At 43.7% G+C, this 14,197-nt stretch overlaps 1 protein-coding gene across 2 annotated transcripts in view; it reads right to left on the reverse strand.

Annotated features, from left to right (window-relative positions):
- Positions 1-5,537, reverse strand: part of CPT1A (carnitine palmitoyltransferase 1A) — a 42,586-nt gene extending 37,049 nt beyond the window's left edge. The window contains exon 1 of one of the 2 annotated variants that reach the window (XM_081919397.1): positions 5,374-5,537. The gene's annotated coding sequence lies outside the window, so the exon portion shown is untranslated. The remainder of the gene's footprint in view (positions 1-5,373) is intronic. The other variant, XM_081919398.1, reaches the window with a different exon arrangement.
- Positions 5,538-14,197: the final 8,660 nt, after the last annotated feature.

A 14,197-nucleotide genomic window follows, 5' to 3' on the forward strand; every position in this document is an offset into this window, starting at 1 on the left:
ATTGTGTGTGCTTTTCTGGAATGAAGCACATTATATGCCAATGTCAGAGAACTAAACTCAGATTCTCAATGTAGCTACACAGCCTCTGCAAGTCACATCATGAGCCAACGGACAAACAGAAACCCTACGTGGCAAGGAAAACAAAGTAGTACAAAACAGCAGGTCAGCCAAGGACAACGTCACTGACAGCTGTGCAAGTTCACTTGCGCTTTCCCATCAATAGTCTAAAGGTAAGCAACTCTTTGAAGGCACCCTGTTTTTATCATAAGCTGCAATAAACATTAAAAGGTTAATAGATCAATAGGCTTTACTCAAACCTAGAACAACTGGTTGTTTCTTTTAATGAAAGAACAGGTATATTTTAATGCAAAGCCATATGGGTATGCAGAGATGCTGTTCTCTTTTCTGAAATCTGCAAGCTTCTCATTCACTTCTAGGGGGCAACATAATCAATGTGGCATGCCCCAAGATCCTTTGCAGAATGCTGTCTGCAACTCACAAGTGATATGCTGGTATTAGTAATACCCATCCCAGAGAAGGTGGCTAAGACTAAGGGGTTCAGGACATAACTAGAGAAAGCAGAGAGGCTCCCCACTTTATGTCAACTGGCCTCTCCCACCACAGGCATGCTGGTAACAGCAAGGTTCTTAATGCTCCCCGAGGTTACAAATTTCTTGCCTTGATTAGAACTGGTATTTCTCCATGGGGCAAATCATAAAATCTAGATAAGAAGTGTACTCCTGATACTGAGCATTGTCAAATTACTGTAAGAGTAGTGGTCATAAAGAATTATCTATTATCTATGCGTTCCTTAGAAAGAACAGACACTAGTTAATAATTACTGCTTCAGTGTGGTTGCTGCCCCATATGTTAACAGTGAGACCACACGGAAGGTGTCTACTGTTGCCTCCAATGTCAGAACCACTTGGAGTACAGTTTCCCCATTACATACATTACCACGAAAACATGGGAAGCAGCCATGTAAATGCAACACCCATTTCATTAAGGTATGAACTGGCTATAGGTCAGAATGCACACACAAGATCCAGTATGAAAAGGCTATCACATTAGATTTCTCATAAAAGCGGTTAATAATTTTCAGAATAAGACAATGGGACCACCCCTTCCTTGTTGTAATAGAAACGAGGCTTATCGTCTGCAGGACATGCTGAAAAGTAAGTTGTGTTTGTTTTTAACTTCACTATAGACAGTAGTAATTTCAATTGCATTTCAAAGCAGTTTTCCTCAGATTTCTCCTTCTCTTATAAATATTCCACTTGAGAATAAAGGAAGAGAACTTTGGCTTTACAACTTTGGGTGTATGCACATAATTCTTAAGAGACCACTGCAAATATTTCTCAAGTTTCAGATATGCAAAGAAAGAGATAGCAGAAAGAATGACAGATTTGAAGAAACACGCACCAAACCACTTTGATTATTTAACTTTTTATAAGTTCCTTTCACTGGTTTACAGAATTCTCCAATAAACAGAAAAAATCAACAGTTATTCTCTATATTTAAATAGCCTCATTTTGTAAAAGATTGAACTGTGTTTCCCAAGTACTCAACCTAATTACTATGTTGCACCAAAAGGAACAAAAAGGGCAAGAAATCATGGGTATCATGCCAAGGACGGCAGGCACACAGATTTAATTTACTGGACGAACAAATCTAACAAGCACAAAACACATTCAAGTCTAACAAATGTATTGTGACATAATTGGTTAATCTCTAAGGGAGCACAAACTCTTGCTTGTATTGGCTACAACAGAGGAATATGGCAACCCATGCGGAAGTCTAACAGGAGATAGAAATATGTCTAGAACTAAACTTTACTGTCAAATATCAGAATACCCAATTTTATAAAAAGGTTATATAAAAGGAAAATAACTGACTTCCATGAAATATGTCCCCAGATCCTTGGAGCTGGCAGTGAAGACGACTTATCTACAACAACAGGGCACGCTGCTACTTTTGCTTTTGTACAACTGAGTATTTTCCAGAAGCAATACTGCAAGCAGGAAGACAGCGTCTACTACAGTATTTCCGTTTCTAGCAACGCAAGAAAACATACTTGACCTACAACGAGTTCCCAAAATAGTGCCTTCTTGTGCCTTTTCTTCAGTCCGGCCTCTCATCCCCCCCCCCCCCGTTTTATTAGGCCCTGGTGATTTAATTTTATGGAGTCATGCAATATGTCATCTGAAAGGCACTTCTGCAAAGCAGCGTACTTCTTGAAACCCCGCCCTTCCTCCACAGCAAAGAAAGATCACATGACGGACTCAGAAAAGTAGGCAAAAGGTTACGCTGATGAACACAACACACCACCAAACTACAAAAGCTCCGCTTGCCTTTCACGCTCTAGCCTTGATTCTGTTTCAACTTCCCAATTCTTAGAAATGGGAAGCACCATCAATGTCCCAAGAAAACGATAAAGCACTTTGAATGATTCACACATACAAAAGGAAATTCACAGTACGACTAAAATTCGGTGCTTTCTTAAACACAAGCTAACCCGGCAACAAATTCAACCCTCAGATTTATAAAAGTATAACATGGATATACAATATGGGCTGCAGGGAGTGAGAGAACAGGATACACTTCTCTCTCTCTTGTGCTGCTCATTTCTTGATTATGTCCCTGTCCTGCGCCCAAATGCTATTCTAGGTCCCAGGGCTTTCAAAAGGACATACATCCACATAACTTTGCATAGGATTAAAAATCCGTATAGCACAATCCTATGCATGTTCACTCAAAGACCTACAAAGTTCAATGAGACTCCCATTGTGGATGGAAGAGAAAAGCATGAAAACCTTTTCTGTGAGGTTTCTTGTAACATCTAGGCTTATTTTTACTATTATTTCTCTCTCAGCATCATGCACTTTGGGCGTCCACCACTCAACTTTGGGAACATAAAGTGCTGCCTACCCTTCTTAAAGCACGATGCATTCACGAGATGCCCCCGCTTTTCAAATGCTTCATTGTTATGGCCCCCAGCCTCCCTATGCCAAGTGTGCATTGTCTGGTGAAATACTTTATGTCTAGTATTTCACCCCACCCACCCACGACAGGGCCAGCCTGAGATATTTTGCTACCAAAGGCAAACATCCTGACAGCACCCCAATGCCCGCACCCCCACCTCCGGATCCCCACTCCATCCCCACCACTGCAACTGTACTCTCACCTGCGACTTTGCCCACACAGCCTCCACAATGCAGTGGCAAGGGCACAGCAGACAATGGTGCTGTGCCAGTGGTGTGGGAAGCTGTAGTGGGACTGGCAGCGGCGCATCCGTGGGGGCAGGGAGGGGGTTGGATCTGCCGCCTGAGGCAAATGGTTTCACTTCGCCTCCTGCTGCTGCTGCCGCCTTCAAATCTCCCCTGCCTTGAATTCAGCACTGTTGACATTTCAAGGTATTCCACAGTTTTCAAGTCTGGTTTTTGCACAGAATGGGAAGATCCAATGTGTAAGCTTCCACCTGCCCTATATTAGAATGAAGTGTTTCAGGACTTTCAAAACCCCACGCTAAGATGGTCATTGGCTCCTCTGTTGCAGAGGTGATGTGGCTAGGTCACAGAAATCTCAAGCATTAGGAAGCAGTGAGCACTTGGCTTAATACACATTTGATGGCACTGCACATGTGTTAACACCACAATAGCTACTTTTTATTTTGTCCATACTAAGACTATTCCTAATCTGCAGCTATTTGAGGAATCAATTACATGCTTGCAGCTAATATTGAAGACACTTTCCATTTAAAGGTGTGAGAAACAGGATCCTGCTTATAATATCTCACCCAGCTATTCCAGTTATACTAGAACTACCACATTGCTCACGACAATTTATCCCAAATGTATAGGGCCATGGTCAGGGGGTTGGTGCAGTAAATGATTTTAAAATAAAATGTTTAGAAATTCCTCACAAGAGCCCACTAAGAAGCCATCATCATCCTTTCTAAGCAGTAGCCAAGATATAAGCTCAGCCATTATTATGAGAAATTCATATTAAAACAAAAGCTTCCTTAAAACCAAAGTTTGCATAATGCCCTGTGTTTCCTCAGTATTAAATGAAGGTCTACAAGTTCCTGCAAGGCTCAGATTCTTGGCAATATGCACAGCTGCAGGCTCCAGAATTACAGCATTAGTGGTTTATAGGGATAGGTTTACCTGTACACAATGTCCAAAGATTATGTATTATTTACCCAATTCCAAAATACACCCCCACTGCTGTCAACTCATCGCTGAAAGCAATGTTCTCAAGAGGTGCAACCAGTTCATTTTTTCCACTATTTGTATTGTATAGAGCTGCCCTTCCTCTGCAAAATGCACACTAGGGAAACAGAGGGTTTAACTGTACTAGGGAAACATTCTTTATTATGAAAAATACAGCTGCAATTCTACACTTACTTATCTGGGAGTAAGGCTCTTGAACCCTATGGGCTTACTTTTGAGACTGAACTGTAAACTATCCAGTGATTTTAAGGTGTGTGTGTGTGTGTTTTTTTAAAAAAAGAAACAATTTGATTGCCTGACTTCTAATGAAGTCCCCCCCCCAAAAAAACCCCCAATGTTTGTACATCACTGTATGCCATTGATAATATCAAAGGGTATAATTTCCTGTCAAGGTGAGACAGCATTTGTTTATTATATGTTGTCAGCCACTCCTCAGAGAAGACCATATTGTGAGCAACCTGGACTTTAAGAGATTACAACGGAGCACTGTTTGCTCAGTAGTTCTTACGTAGTGGCAAAAGGTTTCACTCCAATGCAAAATACCAGCTAAGTTCAAGTAAAAGCTGGAAGGAAAAATAGTATTTTAATAGCACAAGCAGAAGTCCTGCTGTGTTCAGCTGGGCTTGCATCCAAGTTAAGAGGACACCATGCAAAACTTCAGTCTAAATTTCCGTTTCCTAATCTTTGACAGGGCTCGATGAGCTCAAGGGGAGCAAAGAGCTCTGCTCCGTTAGGCAGCAGAAGACCCTCCTCCTGTCCCAGCTTGCTGCATGAACGGAAGGAAGATTATAAACCGCGATTCTCCAGTGGCCCCTCTTGAACACCCAGGAGCCAAGTTGCTCCCCACCCTGGGATGTCCTTCCTCCCGCTAAGCGCCAGGGAGCCGCGGAAGAGGAAGGCGCTCACGTGGGAAGGGACTCTCTCGCGCACGCCGTCTCTCTCTCCTAGACAGTCCCTCAGACGGCGAGCGGAGCACCCCCCGGGCACGGGAACCCCCGGGCACTCCCCGCCCCAGTATCGCCGCCCCCTCCGAGCCTCGCGTGCTCATCTAGATGTGCGCGGGGCAACCCTCCCTAAACGAGAACCGAAAGACACCAAACGCGGGTGGGGGGACGGGGGGGGGCAGAAAGACACAACTTACGGGCTATCCGGCGAGGAGGGAAAGGGGCGCCTCCTCGCAGACGGCTGTGAGGAGACGGAGAGAGAGCGCGCAAGAGTAGCACGCGCGCAGTGCAGCACCCTGGAGCGCCGCCGCTGCTGCTACCGGCTGGGTCCGGATTGGCCGAGCTGCCAGGAGAAGGGCGGGGCCGGGGCCGAGAAACGGGAATTGCCGCTCCGGGGTGACTGGGCGGGGAAGGAGGAGGCAGCAGCAGCAGCGGGCGCAAAGTGCGAAGGCGGAGGAGGAGGCGCGGCAGGGGCGCGTTCGGGCAGGGCGAAGGCAGCAGCGGGGCGGAGCTCGGAGGAGCTGAGGTGGAGAGAGGGAGGAGCGAGGCGGCCTCTGCCCTCGCGCGCGCCTCCCAAAGAAAGCAAGCGGGGCTCTTCTGGGCTTGGCAGGAGAGAGGAGGGCTCCCTCTTTCTCATGCCGGAGCGCGCCTGCAGTACTGGTAGTCCGAGGGAAGAGAGGACCGGCTTTCCAAGCCCCTTTTCTCTCCCCGCGGAGGAAGCGGCACAGTCCCGCAGTCCCTACTCAAAGCCCCGGGAATGGAAGCGTGGCGCTCCTGGGCCTGGCGGGGCGGGAAGCGAGGAGGCTTCGGTATAGAAAGGCAGCGAGCTGCCGGCCTTGACACGGGAGAAAGGCTCTGGGCCTCCGCCCAAGCTGGGCACTCCAGAAAATGATGCCTTTCGCGGTGCTGAGGAGAACTGCTTTCCCCGAATGCTGCTCAGACATGCCACGCTTAATTGTGTCATGCTAGTAAGGCAGGATAACATACATGCACAAAGCAATCTTAACCCCCCCAGTGTAGAAAGTACTATTGCGATTTTTGTAGCTTGCAGCAGAAGAGCAGTGATTAAAGCTTTATAGCCAGATGATGGAATGGATGAAATGAGAACCCACCTGGATCCTCTCCGTACATGAAAACTTCTTTGTACTTTAAATAATAAGAGCCCTGAAATGCGATCCTTAAATTACATTTAGGGACCTCCGTTTAGGGATCGCCAGTGACCGTCAAATAGAATAAGGGCATGACACAGTCTGGATTAGAGGTTGGGTGAACCATTGTCCTCAGAAGGAAGACAAATGCTTCTGATTCCTCTGTTGAAAAGTGTAGTAGAAACTATTGTCATGGAATGCGGATTTGTAACTTCAAAGTACAGTGTTTGCCTGTCATTTGTGGGTTGAGTAAAATAGTGAAATGGGGTAGCAGACTGAAGCAAACCCCACATTAATACCATAGCTATGGGCCCATTCAGAGCCCCTGCAAAAGGTAGATCTGTGTTGTGTGATAAGAGATCTGCAATGCTCTTCTAGATCTTTGGGAGTGCATATCCTATCAGCCCCAGTCAGCATTGGACTGGCTTGACTAGGATGGATGGGAGTTGTAATCCAAAACATTGTGGCATTTGATCCATCGTCTCCCAGATTCTGGACCAACACTCTAGATTGTAGGGGCGGTTTGGAGGAGATAGTTGGGATGTCTTCCCATGTGAGGGGTTGGGGCTCTTTGGTCCTGCTGTAAGAGCTGTCTTTTGCTCTGAGGTGGCTGAGAATATTTTGAGGAATTTTAGTTTTCTGAAGAACACCACATCCCACAACCAGAATCACACAGTTGGGGGGGTCATGGCGTGAGAAAGCTGATTGAAATGGACCCCATATTAACACCATGACTGAGGGCCAACTCATAGGCTTCTCTGTCCTTGAACTAGTTTAATTGCCTACAATACAAGAATCAATTCAATGTACCAGGGATAGGCATTTCACCTTGGGTGACTTCACAGTTTACATGTTTCTAGAGAATGAAATCAAGTTTATTAGCTCTTATGAGCAAGTAAGTTTTTATTTTGCCTAGCTAGTATAAACATCACAATAATTTCTTATATATTAAACCCATTTTCCTATTTGCAACAGGCAGTTACAGTTCAGAATTAGGATGTCGCCATAGCAACGTACCTTGTAATGAATGACCTGTTTGGAAAGTAGATTGGCATTAACTGAACTGTCGCGCTTGCTCAAGAATGTAGGTCAAAGGTACTGGAATTGTTCTAGTACTTGCTCAGCTACTTAGGTTAATAGGTTTTTCTATAAATCTGTCAATATGCAAATACTGCATGCCGCCCTTTCATGAAATCACAGGAAACTTCTAGAGAACAACATTACAGCTTCTCCAATGGATGAAAGAGTTAAAAGTTTGAATTGCAAAATGTGAGTTACCTGCAGGACAGCAAAATGTGGCCACTGGCAAATATAGTAAGAGTGACTTATCACACTTATATCTAATGCATACCACTCAGAGGCCATTGAGTCTTGTCTGACATTGTCCTTAGGCCGTACTCTGAGCCTGAGAGGTTGAAAGTCTTGTATTTGTATAGGCCACTGGCCATAACATTTTGACAATGCCTCTTTATGCCTTAGTAGAATGTGGCCTAGCTGATGTTTGGGATGCTCTTGGTTTTGCTGCAGAATGGGGCAATGCACCCAGGATGGCAGATGTGGGGAGTCTATGACTCTCCAGAGCTTGTTGACTATAACTCTTTCCCGACCACAAGCATTGGCTACGCTGGCTGGGGCTAATGGAAGAAGGAGTCCACCAACATCTGGAGTAGCATAGGTTCCCCATCCCTGCACACTTTGGGACAAAAAAGCCACGTGGAAAATCCAGCTACATTGTGTGATCACATCTGCAAGAAACTTTTCTTGTGTTATATGTGCACATTGTCAGTAGGTTAATATGATTTATGTTCTAAGCATGCCAAAATAATAATTACAAACTAAACAAATAAATAAAACACACACAACCTCATCCCCAATGCTCTGTTACGTTTGAGGTCTCAATCTACAAATGCCTGCCTTGTAATTTCAACCCACCATTATACAGGAACAAAGGATGATGCCTTATATAGTACTGGCCCACCCAGCTCAGTATGGTCTATACTGACTGGCAGCAGCACTGCCTGGGACCTTCTGCATGCAAAAGATGTGCTATATCGCTCAGCTACAGCCCTTCCACTAAATATTCTAGTTCTCGAGGCTCTGAATAAAGAGCTGATTTAAATAGGAACGCAGGAACATGCCTCCTACTGAGCCTGGCTGCTGATCTATCTATCTCAGTATTATTGTCTACACTGATTGGCAGCTGCTCTTCAGGGTTTCAGGCAAGACGTGTTCCTGGCTGTACATGGGAGAGCCGGAGCTCTTTGATCAACCTGCAGTGCAGTGACTACACCCCCCCCTATATTTCCTATTAATCTGTTGCCAAGTTTGATGCTTATCTAGGATAATCTGGTTGTGAACCAGAGCCCTGTGGGTTACCATGTCTCATTGCTCCCCTGCCTATTTACTCTTCTGTTACTGGTCTTTGCTGAGCTTTGGAAACATGGCGATTATTTGCTCCTACAACCTGGAACATGGTGACTGAGTACCCACACAACTTGAAGACAGCCCCTGGGAAGCACAAGATTGAGGCAGACCACATGAAGATATAATCAGCTGTTGATCTGCTATTACTGCTAAGTGCTGTGTCTTTTTGAGAGCTTTCTTCATGCTTCAGCACCCCAGCCAAAGTGATGAGTTGGTTGCACTTGAAGAGTTACACACCAATGCACACACCACAGCAGTATCTGCATCATCATCACAAAAAAGCAACTGCATAGTCATGCGTGCTACTTGGGAGCCCGTCTTAGGCAGCCTAGCTTGCATGCTTGTCAAAAATACTGAGGGGGTGTGGAGAGAGAAACAACTGATTCCTGACTTTGCCCTCACTGCCATCCCCAAAGGAAAGTGCCTGCTTTCACTCAAGCAGATTAAAGAACAAGCTGCCTTAAAAAAAAAAATTATGGAAAGATTTTCATGGATAATAAAGGCACATATAACGTCTCTGTCTCTGTTCATAGAGTCCTGCCTACAGATCAGTTACACTTGGTGTGAGACATTGCTGTCGTAGGCTGTGTGAGGTTGGGCAGGGGGAGAAAGGGGGGGTAATTATTTTTCCTTCTTTTGCATAGTTCATGGGCAGGGTTTTGTGCCATTGTCATGTGAATAGGTTCCTCATCAATTTGTTTTTTAGTTTTTGTTGGTGGTGAGAGAGATTGTGGAGCCCAAGGCATGGTTGGTTGCAGAACAAGTTGCCTTTTAAAGAGTAGGACTAGCCCTTGCAGACATGCGGGGGGGGGGGGGAGAGTGATGTACGGAGAGCTCCCCCCCCCCCATTTCATTTTATCCATTGTCAATTATCACAGGGCTCCACTTCTACTAGTCTCCCATATAAGCAGAATGCAAAGGGTTAGTAAGAGCATTAAAATACCTTTGGGCATTTAACAAAGTGACAAAGTCATAGGGATGGAATTAATGACTGCAAGTCACTCTTGACTTCTTCTTTGCAAACAGAAAAGGACAATGCCAGCCAGTAACACTGCTTTAAACTACTTTCTACAGCTGCTGGTTTGCCATCAATACCTGTACTTGTGGCAAATGTCATCACAGTTCCAAAGAAACCAGAATGAATCCCCCACCCCTTTCGCCAGGAAGCAATAGCTGCCTGAGCTGTTTCTGAACTATAATGCAGCCAAAACCTAGATCAAGGTAATGACAAATAAAATGCCACTCCAAGTTAATAATGAAAGCTGCAGCTGATGTTGCAGCTAAATCCCATTAGCCACTGTATTCTTGCCAGCCTTTTATGTAGTTTAGGAAGCAAATCCTTTAAACAATTATATCTTTGGAAGAGGTAAAAATAAGGCAGCATGGGTGAAAGAATGGGAACCTTTCAAGAGTCTTCTTGCACCCTGGTCCTTACGTGCACATGCTTGCTAGAAGTAAGTCCTACTTAATTTTACGTGGCTTCACTGTCAAGTAGCTGTGCATCCCACAACACATGAACTAGCAATATCAGGACACACACACACACCCTGCTGCAAAGCTAGAGGTGTCCTGATTTCTACTGTGTAGATATGTGGGGCTCTCATCCCTATCTGCCTTCACGGCTTCCCCTCTTGCAGCTAGCAATGGGAAAGCACCACCGGGACTCACAGGGTTGTTTAAGTGGATGAAAGTCCTCATGCTTACCTATGTTGGGTTTTGGGTTGTTGTCGTTTTTTTAAAAAACAAAACATATATGGGATGGCTATTTCGTTTATTCAGCCACATCTATGGAGATTATGAGACAGGAGGAGCTGGAGTTGGAAGAGCGCTTGGAAGCTCTATTGCCAGAAGGGTGGGAGCTGGTGGTGACTCAGGGAATCATTCATAGGGCGGAGGACATTTGGCAGGGTGAATTGTAAGCGTGCCAGCAGATGCCACAATATGCACCGAGGAGCTCCTGGCATATAAGTCCTTTACCCAAAAGATCTTATTTGCTTTCTATCCTTTTCCATTTCAGCCTGTTGTACTTCCACTTCTGGATTGTCAAGTAATTGGTTTCACATGGCATGGGAAACACAGGACTAACTGTTCCTTGTCTGCGGAATGAAATATGTGAAATAGCCCAAGGAAATCCTTTTTGTTGTTGTTGCCTAAGGGCTGAACTACAAGTGACTATGAAATACAGTACATCTTTGCATCTAACTGCAGGTGGGTTTTTAATTTCTTTTTCTTTTTTAAAAAATGCAGATTGCTCCAGTGGGGGTGGGAGTAACTTAACCCTTTTCTCGCCATCTTCATTCCTTAGCAAATTTCCTCTTTTGAAGCGGATATTCCTCTTCTGAAGTGGATAATTCTAATCAAAATTATAGAGAAATTCTGCCGGGCTTCTCCAGCAGCAAAGTCGATCTGGGGTGGGGAAGTAGAAATCTGTCACCTCATCAGTAATGTTATGCTACCCTCACACAAATTCTTTGAAACACTTCTGAAAATCCCCACATGCATGGTTGCCTTCATGAAAGTGGGGAGATAATGTAATGTATTTTTTTGCTCTAAAGCCCTCACCAAAACTCTTGCTGAGTGCTGTGGAACTTCAGAATCTTCAAACCTTGTTGCTCTGTTGGTGCACTCGCAAAAGCTGTTTAATGCTAACTTCTTATTTGCTGTGAAATTCTCACTGAATTACTTTGAACTACACGACCAAATCAGAAGACCGGTGTCACTTCCAGGCAGTGCCTTTCTTTTTTGGCAAAATAAGTAAATGAGGTGCTGGTTCCCACTTCTCGATAAAAGGCTGGTGGATGCCAGCACAAAATGGCTGCTCTGGGCAGGAAAACAGAGGTAACAGTACTCTGTACCAGTGAGTATATGGAGACATGGGAGCTATTTGCCATACAAGCCTAATGAGTTGCAATTAGTGCTCCTTTGGTGTAATGCTCAGGACTGGGGAGATCCAGGGTTAAATTTCCACTCAGCCATAAAGCACATACCTCACAGGGTTGTTGTGAAGATAAACTAAGGCAAAGGAGAACTATGTACACTGCCTTAAGCATCTTGGAGAAAAGGTGGAATATAAATGTAACAATCTTCTTCTTGTAGCTGAGTAAGATTGTCTTCCATAAACACTGTTTTCAAAAGTGAGTCCATAAGTGACTGTGGAGGCCAATTCTGGATCCATATGTCCTTCCATAGTAGGGACATAGGTTTCTGGGCAGGAGTTGATCATGGTGAGACTTTAAAATGTAACAATAATACTTATACAATGACAGGTGCATATTTGCTGAAACACATACCTTCCTTGAAAGTTGGTATGTATGTCCATAATATGCCAATCCTGCCTCCCCAACCCAAACCTTTTTCTTACTACTACCTACATGAAACAGTTTTTGGACTAAAATAAGACCAGGTTGTTAGGTAGTTCCTAGTGCCATCTAGTGGACAGAATCATAATGAAATTGCTTGATGATAACCCATACTTCACAGTGGGAAGGAATACTGTATACAGTGGTACCTCGGGTTAAGTACTTAATTCGTTCCGGGGGTCCATTCTTAACCTGAAACTGTTCTTAACCTGAGATACCACTTTAGCTAATGGGGCCTCCCGCTGCCGCCGCGCCACCAGAGCATGATTTCTGTTCTCTTCCTGAAGCAAAGTTCTTAACCCAAGGTACTATTTCTGGGTTAGCGCAGTCTGTAACCTGAAGCGTATGTAACCCGAGGTACCACTGTACGTATATTGAAATAGACATTTGAAAATCTGTATAGGTTAGTTGTTAGTCGTCCTCACAGAGGTACAATCCACAAAGTACCCTGGGAAGAGAGATGGATGGTTAAACCACTCTCTTTGTGAAGTGAATAGGGGTCTCTTAACAACTTTCAGGATCCCTAACACACCATAGGATTCCCAGGATTCTTTGTGCTGTCAATGTAAGGTGAATATGTGGCCTTAGTTGTTTTGTGATGCTTCCCCAATGCTATCACAATATCATCGTTCAGAGGGGCTATAGGCTTTTTATCACACATATGGGTGGTCATATAAGATACCGCTTTCAAATACTGTTTGCACCTGCAAATGTTTTGAAGTGGCATCATTTCCAATCAGTGCATATTCTGTAAGTTCCTGCTGAACTCTCATAACTTTTCATACCACAAATGCTCATGGAGAGGTGGGGAGGGGTTGTCCTGCTTTTGTTGTGGACATTGAGCTACTGAAGCAGCAGTAGCAGCATATCTTCTTCCCAGGTGTGATTCTTCTTTAAAACTGCTTGGTGAATATATTTTGAATTAAAAGGCCCTTTTCTGCAACTTTAACAGCCTGGGAACTAAAGTTGTTTTAAAATTGTTTTACATTTATTGTGAAATGCCTTCGAGGAAATTCTGTTTTCAAAAGGCAGGTCAAAAGTCCCTGAAAAATTAATCAGTGTACTGAACAACAAACTAAAGTTGAAACTATGACATTATTTTTCAGGGTAATATTATACTATTTTTCATGTTTAAACAATATCTTTTCGGTTGTTTAGTTTTTTATCATGACTAAAATGAAATATTTTTATGTAAAAGAAGGCATTTAAAGGGGGAGGGAGGCATTATTGTAGACTGTTCATAGCAGGAATAAACACTGTTGCTTGCATTTAACCAGTTTGTTGAGGATTTAGGGAGACTAATATATAAACACTGTCACATTTTTCAGAACCGACACAGTTCCAAACACAGTTGCAGAAGGTTAAGCTTCTTGTCTACACTTCATGCAATCTGACATCAGATTCCGTCAAAGGGGCCAGCTTTCAAATATATTTTTGTAGTAGGTGAACTGTTGTGAAGTGTTCAATGGACTTTGTCCTTATGCAAACGGAAACTGAACTGGTGGCATCAAGTTTGCCCCTGGTGTAATATGTCTGACTCCTGCAGTTTTGTGGAAGGAGCAGCTTTGACGCATTAAAGCTGAAAAGCATGACGCTGATAAAGATCCAAAAACCAATACATAGTTTTGTAACCACTGGCTGTAAACATGTTTTGCAAATTATCTATAGGTGTGTACACAAAGAATTTACTGCAGTGCACTTTGTACACATTGGCTTTTTTCTTTTAAATGAAATCAGATGAACTTTGGATAAATGTCCACATTTCCCCAAATGTTTTTTAAATACTGTAAACATGGCAGTGGAGAAAATGAGCCAATCCCTCACTTGTTGCCTGCGTCATGGTCCTGAATACATTGTAAAGAAAATGTAGTGATTCAAATATCAAGAGAAAAACTAACTTCCACTTTCATAAGAGCTATCAGTAGTTACTGATAGCTTTTTGGTTTGGTTTTTTGTTATTGAATGAAAGAGTTGAAGTGGACATGTATCTTTTACAATCTATTCTCAGTGATCTGACAGATACCTTTTCACTTTATTTTGTACTTGTTCCCATTATCATATTTTCAACTTTTTACTTCACAGGCACGTGC

This window comes from Podarcis melisellensis (assembly GCF_964234715.1).
Source record: "Podarcis melisellensis genome assembly, chromosome: 1".
NCBI lineage: Eukaryota > Metazoa > Chordata > Lepidosauria > Squamata > Lacertidae > Podarcis > Podarcis melisellensis.